We start from the raw sequence: 17040 nt of genomic DNA on the forward strand, positions 1-17040 counted from the left end.
AGCAGCGGCCCAGACCCAGTGGTCTCTGGGTTCCAGATGGTCTGGCTGGCAGAGGGTTCACAACTGACCCCTCGGCAGCTGAACCTGTCCTACCTCAAACCCCGGGGGCTCCGTGAGGGAGCATGTATCTGAAGCAAGATGAGAGGCAGAGGACGGGAGAGGGACCGGGGGCTGAGGGAGGATTGCGTAACAGCCCAACCTGTCATTTACTGCGTCTCGCACTCCAACAATCGGAGGCAGTTTCTTTGAAAGTGCCTGCACTTCGGGATTGTTTGAACACACACTTTGCTATCACTCAAGTGCTGTGTAACGGGCAGTAGAAGAAAAAAAAACTTGAATTGTAGAGGGATTGGAGCTGGGAGAAGAAAAGGCAGACTGATCATATTACAGATAGAAATTTAAGACGATGAGGGAGGGAGAATGGAAAGGAAGACTCAGCGAGGCATGGATGACAGCTTGTGACGCCACATTAGTCATTGTGGAAGAAGACAGAGGTGTCTACACTGTCTCTTTAGCGCTGTCTCCTCTAATGGCTGAGTGTGTGTGTGTGTGTGTGTGTGTGTGTGTGTGTGTGTGAGTGAGGTGCCTACAGCCTATGGTGCGTCCCGCCAATGCTGCCTGCGTTTAGACAGCGGCTGCAGCAGTGTTGATGGAAACACACAGGGGAGGGAGGGAGGGGAGAGTGAGGGAGGGGGGGGGGGGGGGGGGGGGGGGGCAGGGCAGTGCTAATTGGGACAGAAGATCGGGGTCAGGGAGAAAGAAAAAGGAGAGGAGTAGAGGAGAGACAGGGAGTCCTCAAGCCCTCCAGTGGCTCACTCTGCTTAATGATGCGTCTCTCTCGTAATTAGCAGACGGTAATTAACGCTCGGATCACCTGGGCCTCTGTGGGTCACATCCTCTCTCTCTCTCTCTCTCTCTCTCTCTCTCTCTCTCTCTCTCTCTCTCTCTCTCTCTCTCTCTCCACATCCACGCCTCGCTACAAACAAGCGCCCTGTCACATCCCCGTGGTCCTGCTCCGCAGACCTCCCAGCAGCCCCTGTGGCTCACACTCGGCTAATAAAAGCGCTCCTCCCATATGGGACGCACATTTTATAGATTTATCTATGGCTCTGTTTAAACCAGCTTGTGTTTATTTTCTCCGTGTACGTGTTTGTCTGTTTGTCGCGGCGTCGGCACCGCTCTGCCGCGCACACGTGTACGTGTGTGTGTGTGTGTGTGTGTGTGTGTGTGTGTGTGTGTGCGCGCTGAGCGAGTTTATATGGGAGGCAGCCAGTGTTTTGTACACACGGTCTGTCAAGCTGCGCTATAGTGGGCCTCACCTCCAGGCTGGTTTAAATATTAAGACTGAGTGGTGGCTCAACATGCATATTTGAATGCAGCCCTTGTGTGGATGCACGAAGCGGCACATTGCAGCTTTATCCGGCGCAGCGGAAAACTTCACGCTCCGACTTAATTATCACGATCCGAACCAGTCGGATTACACGCACCTACCTGACCTCAATGAGCTGAACACGCCGCGCGTGAACAGAACGGGCCCTCGCGCGCTTTAAACACACATTTGGTTGCACACAAACACATGCAAAGAAAAATACACACAGATGGTGGCGCAAGACACAATATGCCTCTGCTGGCTTGCTTCACGCCCGTTAATAAAACATGGAGTTGGTGAGACATTCCTTGCAGACAAACCCGTCTCCAAACCAGGCTTTGTGCTCCACAATAACGCAAGAATGCATCTACGTCTCTTCTCCACGTGTGCGCCCTGGGATTGGGTCGTGTTAAGTGTGGCCCCCCCGGGGGTGGCGAGGGCTCGTGGGATGTTCACTTTTATATTAATTGAATTTTAAAGTGACCTTGCAGTGATATTGATCTGCATTTGATGCAACACACACACACACACACACACACACACACACACACACACACGCATGCATGCGTGCGCATCCATCCTGCCTTGTGCATCCTTCACGGGCTCAAGGTTAGCGTAGTAGCGAAGTAAGCAGCGTGTTAGAGTGCTTCGTGGTGTAGAATATTTGTCAGAGTTCTGTGACGGCTGAAGTTTGGGAGTTGTGCTGAGCCGTGCAATAAAGGCGGGGGGGGGGGGGGGGGGACAAGACAAGAGGAGGAGAAGGTGGAGGAAGGGGGGGGGGGGGGGAGGGGTGGAGCGCCACGTCCAAAGTGCTCGGTGGAGTGATGGCGTGGCGGAGGGTAAAGAGGGAAAAGAGAAAGCTGAGGGTGTTAATATGTTACTGGATTTAAAAGGAAGCGAGGAGGAAGTGAGGAGGAAGCGAGCGCCGCGAACAGCCAGGTGTGAGGGAGAGGAAGACTTCTCTGACCTATTTTTTAAAGAGTTTGGATGCCGCGTGGCCCCCACTTGCAGCTCCCTCTTCTGGTGCAAAATAAGTAATACACCGAGAAGACCGGCTCCACTAAGTGTGTTCATTCCTCATTAGTTGCAATGAAAGTCAGCTTTTTTTTCGCAAATGACTTGCGTCTGAACACGCTCGTGCATCACTTTGACTGTTAACAACAGCTGTCAGAGTGCATTTTGATTCCTCGGCCCCCAAAAAGCAGACGAGCTGCTGATGACCGTGATTGCAGGAAACGGTTCAGTTGATGCACCGGGCGTCTCTGATCCGTGGCAAAGATCTCGGTTTCTCCTTGGAAGGAAAAAGTACCGAATATTCCCACCGTCGACACCTTGATTCTGCAGAACTGCATGTGAAAATATGGGGCTGGTGTGTTTCATGTGTGCTGTGTCACACCCACGAGTGTGAGAATGATCGAGCAACCGTGTGTGTGTGTGTGTGTGTGTGTGTGTGTGTGTGTGTGTGAGTGTGAGTGTGCGCGTGCGCGCGTGTGTCCGTGTGTGGGTGTGTGCTCGCATGCCTGTATGGGAGTGTGAGGGTGTGAAGGAAGGAACGGTGGAAACTGCAGAATCTCAAATTATGTTTCTATTTCTTTACGTCTCCTTACAAATGAACTCATATTCTTTATATGTGTCTCTCTGCAGTGGAACTCTGTCCAATCATCTCTGTTTTCCCCTTAAATCAGATTCTCATGTGAATAATGTGAGGAAACACTCAACAAGCAACTTTGAGAGAGTTTGACTTAACATAGTGGCGTTTTGAGTGTGTTATTATGTGCTGCTAGTCAGACATGGGAGTAGGTATGTAGTATGTGTGAATTAAACGCAGTGAGTCACAGATCTAAGCTTTCTGCTCGGGGACATTTGGGACAGACGGACGTTAAAGGAGCCTCCTATAAATTCTGGCGTTGGTCACGCACATTGACGCTGATTGCCCGCTGAACTGGTACATGCAGGGGTTAATGGTCAGTTGATTGATTACTGTTAATCACCGCGTTTTTTTTTTTTTTGTTGATTACCTGGCAGGGTCGCGTCGATCGCTCATTGATCGACGCATCGCCGCCACTTCCTCCCCCCTCCTCCCCCCTCCTCCCCTGTGTCTGCGAGTCTCGCTGTCATTTAGCGCTGCGCTGGTGCAATATTGTCATTATGACACCCCAGGCGTTGGTGTTGCTCAATGACTCCCCGGTGGCAAATGTCTGCTGCGTTACGGAGGCACCGGTCGGTCAGCCAAACGTTGGATTCACATGAGCTGTAGAGCTCGTGTTCGTCTATGTTGGAGTCTTATACACACTCAATATACGAGATGTTATGGTTTGAACACAAGCTAGTATATATATATATGTATATATATATATATACATATATATACATATATATATATATACACACAGCACAGTCGCCTCTCTCTCGCTAACCCAACACACGGACTTCTTCTTCTTGTTGCCGTCCTGGTTTCCAAGAAGAGGAGACACAATGTCCTGCTTTAATTAATCCAGTTCCCACGAAAGGCGCTGGATGAAATGTGTCCAAAGGGGGTCTAGAGGGGGTCCAAAGGGGGTCCAAATAGACCCCCAAACAGACGCGAAGATGTGCTGGATGTGTCACTCACCGCCAAAACTCTTCTCTCATTCTCACTATTCATATTCATGAATATATGTTTCGTGGTTTGATTAATGACTGCTGGGCATTAGTACGATTTTAGAGACCCCCCCCCCAATGGGCTTTCAGGAGGTCTGAAGTGGGAATATCGGGGTCTTGGACCCCCGAGACCCCCCATATTTTTGCACACTGCCTTCAGGCTCTCCTTAGCCAGCTTGCTTACGTTACGTTGTTTGTTTCTTTACTTCCTCACCTGAATCAGGTCTGTGGTCAAGTAGGGTGAGGAGGGCGACTTAAAAATGAAAGTTTACTCTCTCCTCTCTCTCTCTCTCTCTCTCTCTCTCTCTCTTTCTCTCTCTCTCTCTCTCTCTCTCTCTCTCTCTCTCTCATTCATTTCTGTGCCTTGGTGTGGCTGGCTCGAGCCTCCATTAAAAACCTTGTCTAAAGTAATGAGTTTAAAGTCAGGGTACCTGTCTCTGCTTTGGGAATAGAAACAGAGTGTGTGCGTGTGTGTGTGTGTGTGTGTGCATGTGTGTGTGTGTGTGTGTGTTGTTGTACCTTGTGTGAGCGTGTTACTGCACACCCAGGATTTTGAGAATAATTGCATGTGCTCGTGTGTGTGTGTGTGTGTGTGTGTGTGTGTGTGTGTGTGTACGCGCTAAGGCTTTGAGGTACGCTTTGACAGCTGCAAATTTAATAAGCAAACGTTAAAGGTAGGAGGGAGGGAGGGAGGGGACGAGGGGGACGAGAGGGGGGGGGGGTTTGATATGCAAAGGGCTCCGCTTATGAAATATGAATGACTGTTTCTGCACCATCTTCAGCGGGCTTGATATCGTCTCTGGTTGGCAATTCCCCTGCTCCGCTCTGAACAGGATGCACAGTCCAGCAGCCTTGTGGGGGGGGGGGGGCTTGTGCTGCGTTCAGATATCTCTCTTCAACTTGTCAAACTGAGCCGCTCCGAGTTTTAATAGGCCGTGTCATGTCTCAACCTAAAGCGGCGTTTCTCTTTCTCTTTTTAGATTTTAGCATGCACACCCCTGAACGGCCGCATGAGCAGTCAGTCACCAATACTAAGTGACTCCGCTCTTTATATCGATGTCACACACTTCGTCTGGTAGCCAACAAACTCCGGCAAAGTAAGTGAGGAGCCGTGGGCGTGACCTGCACTGCACCACGACTTTAAACAAAGCTTCTGCTGGATTACTAATCACTTTTCTCTGATATGGAAACGTACGGAGAGAAGGACTTTTCTGCTGAGTCTGCAGGCTCGATACATCTTTGCACCCACTACTGTAGGAGCCGGCACATATTTGGACCAGTGTAACACTTGTGACCCACTCTTTGTCCCGTTATTGTTTTGTTTGGATTTCCTTTAACAGAGAAAGTAAAATGAAAATAAATAAGAAGAAGGCTCAAACGCTCCCTTAGAGCATCCCTCTGTGATCATAAAGATGAAATATGACGCGTTGTGTATCTGTATGGTATAGCTTGAGCTGCTCCGTGGTCTTCTGGATCACCTCCGTGAACAGACAGACTACAGTAGGGTTCAGGACATGTTTGATGCAGATAGAGACAGCGTTTCAGCGTTTCAGCTTTGCAGTTCAGTTTGGATTTTTAGAGTAGAAAAAAACAAACGGTAGAAACAGCAGAGGTCGAGACACTCTGACACATAAAGCAGTGTTCTTCAGGCTAAGTGCTGGTGAGTGATCGTCCCCCTCTACTCTGAGACGTTAGAATCGGGGGCTGCATCCGAAAAAGATGCTGTAATTTTTTTTAAAACCGAACAATTACGCCCACATGACGCAGCAGTCGGCCAGGTGTGTGGATCTCAAGCTCTCTCTCTCTCTCTCTCTCTCTCTCTCTCTCTCTCTTTCCTTACACTTCAGTCGTTTTTCACGTCCACCATCGAGTGCAACGCCATGAATGTGTTCGAAGTGATCTGTATCCCAAATTTGTGCATTTTACCGTGTATATCGTCAATGCTCCCTAGGTTTCCCAATCCTCACGAGACCAACTCTGTAATCACACAACCGTGTTGATGACATGAACACATGGAGTCACTAACATGGAGATCCTGTGTGTTTACTCAGACTCTACAAAAACCCAGAAGACGTTAAGCCTTTTCACAGGCTGAGTATTGCTCTCCATGACAAACACGCACGCATCAATGTGTCAATATAAGTATTATTCCTGGTCAGGCTGGAAACATTTGCTCATGAAAAAGTTTGAAACCAATATTTAGCATTAGCCTTTTCCTACGCGGTTGTGTGAATCCTCATTTCGATGCAGAACACATCCCTATAATCTGCCACGCTTTGTGGGATATGATAATCGGGCTACTAGTTTACAAAGAAACCAAAATCTCAAGTATTTCTTCCTAAATGGAGCCTTATCTAAAATGGATAAGGCTTTAGATTGCAGTACTATAAGATGATGCCCCCCCCCCCCCCCCCCTCACTGAACTGTAATAACTTGTTACCACCTCTGTGTCGCTCTCTCTAAACCCCACCACTGCTCTTCAGTGTTCAGTTTGTTCTAGTTTCTTCAGATAACAAGCTTTAGTTGTTCTGTGCATACTGAAGACGACGACAACAACAACAACATAATGTCTCACTGTCCTGCTAACAGCTTGGTTCTTTTCACTTTTTTCTGACTGAATATTTATTCAAAAGTTCAGAAATACACCAAAGGAGGTCTCTCTCTCTCTCTCTCTCTCTCTCTCTCTCTCTCTCTTTTCTCCAGTGGAGCTGACAAACTACAGAGGAACATTAATACAACACAACATGAGCGGAACATATTTTCAGGAGGCTCATGCAGTTCAAACCGAGTGTGCAAACCACAGAAGTGAAAACAGGTCTTTCACAGCTTCAAACACCAATTGTAATTTAGGAACCGGTCTCAATAAGAGCAGATACGATTATGAGTAACGCATCAAACGAACAGAGAGGCGACCGCATGTTAAACAGGGACATCATATAGATTAAGCGTATAGTTTGTCTGCTAAACTAGTAAAACAGCTAAAACTCTAAAACGAATAATCCAACCTGCTGGTTATCAGATGCTTTGGACTCACTAGTGACATCAGGAGCAGTGATTCACGGTGTAGCATGGGGTCGTCACTGTACTGTACTGTATTCCAGAGCAAAGCTCCCACCCCCAGTGTGTCTTTAAACACTTCCTCCACTGAAGTGAAATAAAGGCAAACAAGGTCATCAGACAATTAGCTCTCATCGCTGTCCTCCTCTATTCCGCATTTCTAATGTGTATTAATTCCACCCCCCTCGATCTTAACATTAGGTTCCTTTTGTCCCAACAGAGGGGCCGCCCCCCCCCCCGCAACACTAAAAGGATGATGAAATGCGAAAGAAAGCCGTAAAAGAAAGAAGAAAGAGTTCAGCTTCAGTGTGCAGAGAGAGGAGCCTTCCCTCGTCTGTTCCCCCCAGATGCCGCGGTTCTCCACCGTGTTCAGTTTAACCCCTCCATCCCTCTTCTTCAACCCTAATTACACGCTGCGCACACGCATCTTTTACAAGTCCCTCAGTGGCAGGGAACCGGCTGCATGCTTAGACTGCTGGGGCTCAATAGGATGAAACTGATGGTTTTACAGGCACAACACACAACGGCTCTCATTAGCAGTCTCGCACCGATAATGTGGAGATGAAAAGATGCTTTACCCCTGTGTGTGTGTGTGTGTGTGTGTGTGCCGCGCTGTTTTCTGTGAGCTTACAATATGCATTACTGCACAGCTGAAGCCTTGTGAGGCACACACACACACACACACACACACACACACACACACACACAGCAGAGCTCAGGGCATTGTTTTAACTGGCTTTGTGGAGGGGAGAGAGCGTTTACAGCCCAGCCAGGGGGGAGAACACTTTTGTTTCCTTTAGAACAGCGTACGGCGAGTGAGCGGCTGAATTCATATGTCTGTGTGAATGATTATATTATTGCTAATAACCAATCTGCATATTTCTTCATTGTCTTTTTTTTTTATTTGAGATTTACATATCTCGTCTATGAGAGTCCTGGGTGCAAAGATTATTCTCTCGCTGAAAGAATCAATTGTATGGTGTATGAAATGTGACCAAAATCCCAATTTCTTAAAGCCCAAGGTGACATTGTTAAATGTCCAAAGATAATAATTTCACTATCGTCTAAAGCAGCAAATCCTTACAATTGAGAAGCTAAATTTCCTTGAATTATTACACTTAATGAACACTTAGATGAACTAATCGGTTAGTGGGTTGGGAAGCGATTGTGGTGGAGGAACCACCGCTGACCGTCTTCCGTGTCAAAGTCCGATGTTTCGTTGTCCCACCCTTCCACACCGACCTCTTCCCGCTGCAGACTTTGCTGCTCTGTAATTACGTCGCCCAGCTTCCTCCTCTGCTCCCGGTTGACTGCAGTCATAATTCCCACAGCTGCTAGAGGCATCTGTCCTGTTCGGGTAAACGAGGACGACGGTCTAAAACTACCCGTAAAATGGGCCGCGAAAGACAGACGCCCCACCGACTTGAGACGGTTTTAACACCTTAACGCCATGTGCTGTGACTGAGAGGCCCAGAAAACTAAGTTTGGAGGAAACGGGTTGATGACACGTCCAGCTACTGCCGCTCCAAGCCTTCTTACATGAGGGAAAACGTATTGTAACCATATCCACGTAATGCGTTTATTAGTGTCGAATAACTCCCGGTTCATTATCCATTCAGAGGAACACGCTGAAAGATGTTGGGCGGTGTTGATGAAGGGATGCTGGAGCTCCTCTGGTGGGGCAGTTAAAGGTTGTGAGACACTGAACACGGTGTGCCCTCCTCAACATGTTCCTCTCCTCACTTTCTTCTCCTCGGGAGGATTAGTGGAAAAGTGCTAAAAGCCACAGCGGTGTTGACGGCTCCCAATGCGGTCGAGAGTCGACTTCCATCGTGACCAGCTGGCGCAGGTGTTTTAAGATGTGCTTCTTTTGCATTGAATATTTGTGTTTGAATGTGTTAATTAATGTGTGTGTGTGTGGGTCATGCATGTATTGAATATGTATACAGTGGTGTGCTTTACTTTTGCACCTTTCTTTTTTTTTTAACCAAACTAATCAATGCCAGAACTGACTAAAAACATCTAAATATAGAAATCTGCTAATCTCAAACAGGGTTTAAGTGAGTGCTGCTCTAATGACTGATATATATATATATATATATATATATATATATATATATATATATATATATATATATATATATATATATATATATATATATATATATATATATATGGTGCGTTTTATCATTTGGGTCCCTTTTCAAAGCCTCGGTGGATGTGGGTGGAAGGCGCTTGATCTTCAAATGTTCATATCAAACAAGTCAGATTCCAGCCCCCACCTCAAAAACCTATACTCCCATTTACACTTGGGCTTATTGGATGTGAATATGCGCCTGTGTGTAGCTTTCCTTTCAGCTCAGGCCAGTGAGTTTGAGTCCTTTTGAACAAACGGTAACATCAGGCAACTACGACAGGCAGGACGACCCTTGATCACCGTTAATTATCTAAGTGGACGTGAGGCTCCCCAAACCAACGGAGCGATGCAGCTAGCGCTCCGCATCGGGGGGGGGGGGGGGTCTGCGCGTACGTGCGCTCCTTGCCTTGTTGTGTTTGTTGCCGTACGACACGTCGCCCTTCGAGCGCATGTCGCGCTCACGGGACGGCCTCGTTTCCTTGAACATCATTCAAAAGCAAAGCAGAGTTTGTCAAACCCGTCAAACAGGAAAGCACACTAAGGAGCTCTTGAGTGTCTTTAATGAAGCGGAGGCCATTTAAGATTCATGAAAGAGTTTCACATCCCAACTACAATGGACTGTCATTACACTTGGATTCAAAATGGTTGCATCACCTCTTAGGAAATGATCTGGACTTGGAATCGTGGAGACGATGCGCTGAATTCCCTGGGTGATTATAAAGTAGGAGGTTTTATACGCGCTCAGAACTGTTACACAACTTTTAGATCTCGTGACATGAAACAGGAAGAAAACTTCAAATGATATTTGACATTTTACAGAAAAAGAAAGAACGCACTCAGTCCGGTGCACATTTACATAATGAGTCAATGTTGTGTGAGTCATGACGGTCTAGTCAGTGTAGTGCCCACTGGAAGATCCAGAGATTAGAACATAGATGGTCAAAGTGTCCTTGGAAGTATCGACTGGATTATCACTGATGGACAGCGGATCTAATCCTGCTGCTCCTCACTGGAGCGAGTCAATAACATAAGAAGAAATAATGGCCTGTTTAGCACATGAAACCAGCAACCTGTGGGCGGTTTCATTTGTACTATAAATATACCACGCCGGCTTTGACAAACGCTTCTGTGGATGTCTTCCTCTGGCTGCCTTCATTTGAGGCTAAAGCAGCTGTTGATGCGCTTTTTGCTTCCGTAATTGTTTGCCGAAGAGTTGCTTTTTTAAACACGCGTTCATATAGACAACCGGCTGCGTTGTAGAAGCGATTGTTCACATACTTGCTTATGTATCAAACTAGTATTGTGAGTATAGAACTTCCAGAGCATATTTGTCACTGTGCATGCAAATTATGCATTGTGCAGATGCGTGTTATCGCAGACAAGGAAGTTTCCCTTTTAAATAGCAGTGAGAAACATGCAACAGAAACATGCAACAGAAACATGCTACAGAAACATGCAACAGAAACATGCTACAGAAACATGCAACAGAAACATGCAACAGAAACATGCTACAGAAACATGCAACAGAAACATGCTACAGAAACATGCAACAGAAACATGCAACAGAAACATGCTACAGAAACATGCAACAGAAACATGCTACAGAAACATGCTACAGAAACATGCAACAGAAACATGCTACAGAAACATGCAACAGAAACATGCAACAGAAACATGCTACAGAAACATGCAACAGAAACATGCTACAGAAACATGCAACAGAAACATGCAACAGAAACATGCTACAGAAACATGCAACAGAAACATGCTACAGAAACATGCAACAGAAACATGCAACAGAAACATGCTACAGAAACATGCAACAGAAACATGCTACAGAAACATGCTACAGAAACATACAACAGAAACATGCTAATGTTCTCGGGCTCCTCTGGACCTGATTCAGAGAATAGACAGTTGTTTTTACCAGCTATATAAGCTGAACAAATATTCTCCCTTCAGTTTTTCAGCTTATACATAATGTTTTTTTTTCCTTCCTCTCGTTTGTTGCAAATAAAAATCTCACTTTCTCTCCGACAGCCCTAAACCAAATAACAACCATTTAACAAGTGGGCGTTTGTTGTCAGTTTTCCTAAGCAGATACGTCCTCGCATTAGCTTGTCAGACTGTCTGATATAGAGAGAGGGAGAAATAACTTCTGAGTGCCTTTACCCCTAAGATGTACTGAGGAGAGACCAGAGTAAACAGAAATGCTCCGCGACAGCTTCTATTTGCGCACAAGGATGGCGAAGACTCCGGTTAAGGGAACATTACATCATGCTCACGGACTTTCCATCTGTCATTCTTTGGGGAGAGAGGGAGCACGCTATGCTTCAGGCCCAGAGTTTGAGTCGCAGCAGTGCTAAAATCCTCATGCTGGCTGGTGGATCAAAACCAGAGCCTTGTCTAAAGACTAAGGGGAGTGGCCTACCTCTAGCATTGTGATATGAAATACATAAATACAAGCAAGAAAGTTTTATGGATTCCCCCTCCCCCTTTTTCCTTTAAAAATGCTCCGGTCCATCTCCAGCTGGTCTCACTTATCACTGGATATAAGTGTTGTAGTATATGTGTGTAATCCCACCGTTGTGCAGATTAATGTTCGCAAGCGACATTGTGTGTAGAAAGAAGGGAAGAGAGAGAGAGAGAGAGAGAGAGAGAGAGAGAGAGAGAGAGAGAGAGAGGAGCACAAAATAAAACAACACTATCAAAGGAGAGCTTCAAAGACTATCAGCTGCGTCTCCTGGGTAATTTGGGATCCTGCATTCTTTCGACTTCAAAGGGCCGCTGTGTGTTGGAATACTGCAAGTGGGAGAGTGAGAGGGGGGGAGACGAAGGGGGAGATGAGGGGGGGGGGATCTGATTTCTCTAATAAATGCTGACACTAGGCCTGTTTGATATTAGATTCAGGGAACAGTTTGATTTGTTATCGCCTTTGAAACTCTCCGGACGTCCTTCAGAGAGGCAGGCGGACTATCGCCGAGGAGAGGAGACCAGGGAGCGCCAGGCTGATGGGACAATCGTCCAGCCATAAAGATGACCATTAAGGAGCTATTGATTAGGAGTCTCTCTGTCTGACTCTTCGTCTGTCTCTCTGTTGAGACCCATTCGGCACACACCGAATGTCTACGACAGCTCCAAACATTACAAGCAGCCGATAAGTTTCATTAGAGGCTGAGGTCGAAGCTGAAGCCAGGTGGTTCAATGCAGTGTGACTCTGCAGTTCTAATTCACTTCTCTCGTAGTTATGGCTGGAAAGACATATCAGTGAACTTATATTTAAGATAAAACTTCAAAAAACCGAGCGATCTTAACATTTATGAAAACACACCGTCACTTTGGGGGAAAGAAATTGAGTTAAAATATGAAATATTCAGAAGTCTCGGGAGGTTTTTCTGACCACGCAGAGCTGTTAGTGAACAGCAGGGAGGAACATTTTGATGCCCACCGCAGACTGCAGGTGAAGGGAGGAAGATGAAGCTCTCAGGGGTTGTCAGAATATCTATCAGGATAGTTCACAGCTGCAGCTTTGCATATTGGCTTACTTTTAGGCAGTTGGGATCTCTGCTTGCAGTTCGGAGGTACTTTGGTGCGACGGAAACTTACAGTCCATCATTCCTGAGAGATGGAGCTGGGGGAGGATGGGGTCTTTGTTTTCTTTGAGTAAGGGTTGAGACGCACATGAGCCCTTACTGGGTCTGATGGCTGACTTAACAGGAAATGGGTGACTGTCCTCACAGGAAAAGATCATCTAAGTTATGGCTTTTGTCTTTCAGGAACGAAGGTGGATGATGTTATTAGGTGCAGTCAAACCTGGAGGTTGGGGTGGAAGGATGGAGCAGCAAATAGTGTGAATCGGTTTCTTTAAACCGCGACTACTATCGCACCCAAGATCCCTTCACCAAGTCTCTTTTTAAAACCAAAACCCTGATCTTTTCCTCGTCCTCAGCTCTTCAATGCCACAAGCTACCGACATCTTACCGTTTGTCTTCGTGGGCTTTTTGATTTTAAGAACTGCACAGCAATCCTTTAGCAGCTTCCATTACATCTGCCTTCATATTTGCTTACACCACCGATGTCAAACTCCAGCATGCACTCTCTGTGTCTTTACCAAGGGTACACTCACGCTCGGTAAAAGGGCCTTTATGTGGGAAGCTCCATCTGCTTGGACTGAACCATAAAAAAAAAATATAATAATAACACAAAGTCACAGACGAGTGAAAAGTGTAAATGTATAGTTTATTACTTCTTTTCCTCCTCTCTGTTTCCTACTGTAAATGTTAGTCCAAGTATACCGGTTTGTCGGATTTGTGTCAATGTATGTACTGTGTGTGTGTGTGTGTGTGTGTGTGTGTGTGTGTGTGTGTGTGTGTGTGTGTGTGTGTGTGTGTGTGTCAGAGGAATAAGAGTGTTGTACTGGAAGTACAGGAAGCCAGTCTTCCCTAGTTGAGACTTTTAAAACCAACCTACCCTGTGAACTGGCTTAGCTTTGAACTCAACTGAGGACATCGAGTAACTCTGCAACTTAGATATCACAGCCGTATGAATGAAAAGACGGGTCTGTCGATGCCTTCTGGGTCGTAGTGATGATCGCCAAACCTAAAATCCCTCCCTCTCAAATACTCTTATCCTGGTTTTCAACTGTGCCGCTTTAGAATGTAATAACATGACAAAAGAAAACGACTTCACTTTGCCTGTTAATACTGAACTGGAGCATAAGCATGAAAGGTTTAGTCCGGTCATTGAAGAATCTTGTATCTGGATTCAAGCGATGATTTTAATTAGCTTGCAAGAAACATTCTGAATAAATCAACTGATGTATATGTGAATTCATATGCGTGGTTACACTACACACATCCATACCTTTATTTCGACCTGCACTTTTTCACATCTCTTCAACTCCACTCCTCCCCCCCCTACACACACACACACACACACACACACACACGCAAACGCACGGATGCACATCAAAGTGGATGCAAGTAGATGACACCTGCGGTGTCATCTTCTTGCCTCATATCCGCAGCGTTCACTGACTCGGGAGGGTTGTGCTATGTGATTATTCTGCGGGGTGATTGATGTATCGTACGCCGCCGTGGTTTGCACGCATATGAAAGCGTGCATCGCCATTGATCTATTGATGCGCGGGATCGTGTCATGAATATGCAAAACACCGGTGCACTGCCGCGCATTCCGAGCAACCGGCTCTGGAAGAGATCTCCAAGTCACAGGTGCTTCGGTTCCCGCCGTCCAGTCCGGACACTCGGAGGCTTGTTAAATGAGATGTAATGAGTACATCAGTACTAGCGCTCCTGTATCTGAGCCAGCTGAACAACACCCCAACACGCCGCCCCCCAAATCTTTTGCCCCTCCTCGTTGCCCCTCCCCATCCTTTTCCCGTCTCTCTATCCGCTCATTAGTGCTGGGTTTGGAACAAAGAGCCATCTGGAAATGGCTACCTGCCAGCTCAGGTGGGCCTTTACACAGAAAAGACTCTTCAACATCTGTCGACCGTGGATCAAAGACATTTCTGTTTACCCCCTAAACTCCCCCTCTCCCGCTTTCTCCCTCCTTCCCTACCTCTCACTTATTTCTGCTGCCAAAACGTCCCATACATTAGATAGGAAGCAGGATAAATGCAGCAGCCTCCTCCCCCTTCATGTCTCTCTCCGCCTCTTTGTCACTCCCCCGGCTCTTCTCTTTGCCCTCGGGGGGTCACGCATTCTCCCAGGCTGCTTTGTTTTTGTTCGGAGCTTTTTTAGATAATTGTTTCCCTGTATGTGTAATGAGGGAGACATGCGTTTTTTGGAACGTATCCGTGCTTTGCATCTCAACGGTATACATGACAAATATATCCAGCGTCTTTGTTTAATTAGCGTCTTCTCCTCCTGGCCTTGGGCTGCAGGTGCAAAGAGGAGAAACGATCTCTTCTGCCTCATGGAAACTTTTCACATCAGCAGCTAAAAAGTGCTGGCATTTTTTTTTTTATGGGTGTTTGTACAAGGTATCACAATGTCCACTAAGATCAATAAACATGCTGAGCTATATGTGCAGACCGTAAAAAAAAAAGAAAAAAAAAAAAAAAAGGGTCCACTAGATTTACAGCTTGTAATCAGATGCAGATGGGTCCCCAGTCCCTCAGTGAGGACAGCTCATGGATGGAAAGTATTGATGTATTTTTTTATTTATTTTTTGTGCCATCCACTTTCAGAGAAACGATGCCGGCTGCTCTCGCCGTCGGTAGCCCCCGCCGTGGTTATGAGATGGTGTGTTCAGCTGGCCTGGCCCTGTAGATACAGGGGATCAGGGGAAGTGTTATCCTTTAAGCCAGGTGCCGCTGTTCAACACAGCCGCTTCCTGCTGACTGAAACGCTTCCCTTGCACGCTTCTGTCTGCCTGTCTGACTGTGCTCTCAATGTGTGTGTGTGTGTGTGTGTGTGTGTGTGTGTGTGTGAAGAGGTTACTCAGGCCCTCCGTCTAAGCTGTGAGTGTGTACAGTACGAATGTGCGGTGAGAGTGTTTGAGCAGACTTTCTGGAAGCCGGTTGAGAAACTGCTGGTGTTGCTGCGCTTTCCGTTTGAAGCCCTTTGCACTCAGAACTAATAAAGATTGATCAGTCTTCCGTTGGAGATCAATGGCGACGCTATTTTGGTTATGCTTGTTTGCAAGGAGGCATTCTGATCAATGACGGAGCTATTTTTTTCTGCCCACTTTACTTCAGGCAGAATGCAGGGTTTGGCTGATGGAGCATTGAAGGCCACAGAAGCTTCAGCAGCTCGGCTCCTCTCTCCTCTCCCCCCTGAATAGTCTCCTAGTGTTGATGGTGAATTCATTTTGAGAGATTTCGCATGCTCTGTGTCACATTACCAGCAGGGACAATTACATCACTGTCAGATTACAACGTGCCGCCCGCTGTACTGCCAGATTATAAAAACACTTCCAGGAAACCCTAAAGTGTGACATGCGGCCCCTCTCCTTCTCCTTTTCTCCTCTTCTTCTTCACCTCTCCCTACGCCTGACCCTCCTCCAGCACAGCTTTTTCTCCTGCATGGACTTGGATCTGGATGGGGGGGGGTTGGGGGGGGTTGGTCATTGTCCATTTTTCAAGCATCGTGTTCGGCCCACTGGGGCGTAAAACAAGACTGTAGACTGCAGGTAGCCACCGGCTGAGCTCACCCGCCGCTAAATTCGCCCTGACAGGTGAGTTCACAGCCTCGTGGCGGGGGCACGGGCACCCAGCGGGGGGGCCAAAGAGGCGCACAGGGGGTAGCAGCGCAACTACGTCTGGAGCAAGGATGGTTAACGACAGAACACCTCATGGGTTACGCCGAGTCTTTCTGCCGGATAGAAGTGAGAAGACGGGACCGCCGCGCTGCATGGGTCCAGATAGTCACCATTAACAGAGAGCTCATTTTGTTTTAATAATGATAACGACTCGCATTAAAGGTACGCCCTCATAACACAAGAATGAACCATAGCATAAAAGAAGTGGGAGTCATTTAATGAGTTTGAGACGTTATGCTCATTCAGAGCATATTAGAATTATGAATCTAGCTTTTTTTTTTTCATTGATAGATCTACATTCTGGCTTTAATGATGTTCCTCTGCGTGCTGCGACTTCGATACGAGACGTCACACGTGAGGTACGAGCTGCTTTTACGAGTGTAAATATGATTTTGTCGGTTTAATTTGTACAGAAGGGGTCTTTAATTAATCATTCATGACTCGGGGGGGAAAGCCGAGGCCTTCTGGTTCCTAACAAGCTAAAGCTTAATACCAGAAGTAGGCTGGGTTTCAGGGTCACGGCTACATTAACATGTGTCTGCCAGCGGGAGCC

Source organism: Cebidichthys violaceus, unplaced genomic scaffold (assembly GCF_023349555.1).
Source record: "Cebidichthys violaceus isolate CVI_PGR_0920_01 unplaced genomic scaffold, fCebVio1.0.p SCAF_12, whole genome shotgun sequence".
NCBI lineage: Eukaryota > Metazoa > Chordata > Actinopteri > Perciformes > Stichaeidae > Cebidichthys > Cebidichthys violaceus.